The sequence below is a fragment of the Triticum dicoccoides genome, chromosome 2A (assembly GCF_002162155.2).
Source record: "Triticum dicoccoides isolate Atlit2015 ecotype Zavitan chromosome 2A, WEW_v2.0, whole genome shotgun sequence".
In the NCBI taxonomy this organism is placed as follows: domain Eukaryota; kingdom Viridiplantae; phylum Streptophyta; class Magnoliopsida; order Poales; family Poaceae; genus Triticum; species Triticum dicoccoides.
In genome coordinates, this window is record NC_041382.1 from 122,251,381 (window position 1) to 122,253,581 (window position 2,201).

General features: G+C 48.9%; 1 pseudogene; it reads right to left on the minus strand.

Moving 5' to 3' along the window:
• Positions 1-482: 482 nt before the first annotated feature.
• LOC119357725 overlaps positions 483-2,201 on the minus strand; it is a 3,439-nt pseudogene continuing 1,720 nt past the window's right edge.

A 2,201-nucleotide genomic window follows, 5' to 3' on the forward strand; every position in this document is an offset into this window, starting at 1 on the left:
CATTATCAGGTAACTATTGTTAGAAGAAAAAACAAGACAAAAGGGGCTATTATAAGAAGAAAAAAAGAGCAAAGCGGTAGTTACATGCTAAGTATTATTTTTATATCATTACATGTATGAATCTTGATGGCTAAACAGTGAAGCGGGTTAGTGTGGTTTAGTGTAAACGGGACAAGATGTCCATTGTTTTCTAAAAATAAAAGAACAGACGGATTAAATCAAGGCAACGTATCGGGTGAAAACGCTTGTTCAGTGAAAATCTGAAAACTTTCCCTCTTAACCATTAGATCTAAAATGAACGGATAATATGAAAGGTGGGATCCCCTTAGCCACTTAAACGTGTTTGACAGAAACCCCCTCCACATCTTAATCTCCTTGTACAACTCCATCTCCTACCTCAGGCAATCTAGTCCCTGTGAAAACAAATCACCGCCGGAGCTCGCCGGAGACCCGGCGCTCGCGGCCGTTGATGACCGTCGGGTTGGACACGGGAGATCCCTGTGATTTTCTGTACATACTAGGAGAACCTATGAACGGCCTCCGGTGGCGCCAACAGCTCTGAACTTCTTGAGCAGCATGATGGCGGAGATGGTGGACATGGGCTCCACCGTGAGGTCGTCCATCACCAGGTAGCTCACCACCTCCTTCACGTACCTCCTGCTCCTGCCGCCGCCACCTGCGCCAGCTTGCCGTGCGCGTCGCCGGGGCTCCACCGCATCTCCACCGTCATCGGCTGCCGGCACACCAGGCACGGCAGGCCGGCCACGTCCGTCACGCACGTCGGGTTCCCGTGGCACGATGTCCCGTATGGGCCCGCGCACCGGAAGTACTGCTTCGGCGGGGCGGCGGCCGCCGCCGCGGCCGGCTCGCCGGCGAGCAGCAGCGCGAGCGCGGCGGAGGGGATCGCCGGGCAGAGGATCGCGTCGCGGTCGGGCGCGGCGGTGACGAAGAACTCGTCGCCCAGTGCCTTCGCCCCGGCGTAGAGCGTGCCCAGGGAGCCCAGCGCGGCGTGCGCTTCGTCGGCGTGAACGTCACCGGCGCCATCTCCAGCGCCAGCGGCGTGCTTGGCGATGACGCGCGCGGCGAGGCCGGCGGGCACGCGGGCGCGGGGTCTCCGGCGAGCTCCGGCGGTGATTTGTTTTCACAGGGATTAGATCGCGTGAGGTAGGAGATGAAGTTGTACAAGGAGATTAAGATGCGGCAGGGGGGTTTCTGTCAAACACGTTCAAGTGGCTAAGGGGGATCCCACCTCTCATATTATCCGTTCATTTTAGATCTAATGGTTAAGAGGGAAAGTTTTCAGATTTTCACTGAATAAGCGTTTTCACCCGATATGTTGCCTTAAATCAATGGTTATTGGAAGAAAATAATAATATAAAGAACGGCGGTTATTAAAGGAAAATAGACGCCAATACCAGTCTGGTGTTCGATTTGGTAAGGGCTAGAGTGAACGCAAGGTTAACTAAGATCAACCTTTGTTCGATAGGACATACCCTTTTGCAGTGAATGGTCTAACGACATGAACGACCTTGCTAGACCGCCTGGCCGAGCATAATTCCCTTTCCACAGAAAACAAAAAAAAGTGGGAAATGTCCAAAAACAATTATATCTACGAAAACAGAAAATTCACAATGACATATGTAGTATGTATTACCAGCCTAGGCCAACATAATCCGTTTCCAGGGAAAATAAAAAGAAATAAAAAATGTTCAAAAACAATTATATGTACATAAACAGAAAAAAAAGACACAATGACATTTGTAGCATGTATTACTATGTAGTGTACAAAAAATTAAATGCAAAAATGTCATATACATTGCCAGCGTCTCTTACAAAATACCAAAAGAAATCATGCATAGTAAAATTGCCATGCAAATATAGAGACAGAAGAACTAGAAGAGAAAAAATCCCTTGACGTTACGTCGAAACCAAAAAACAAAAATACTGCATAAGCTTGCCATCATAATGAGGGGAATGTTTGAACATAATATGCCATGTATGTAAAATAACGTACAAAAAAACGAAGATTACCATGGTAGGTGCATATTGAAATGGCTCCCGCCCCCATGTAACCACGCACCTAAGGAAAAACACCCCAAAAAAACTTCGGGATCAGTTGGCCACCGGCTGTCGCGAGACTACAATGATGGGACCGCCGGGAGAACTTGGTTGCCGGATTCGCACGTTGAGGATAAAGACGC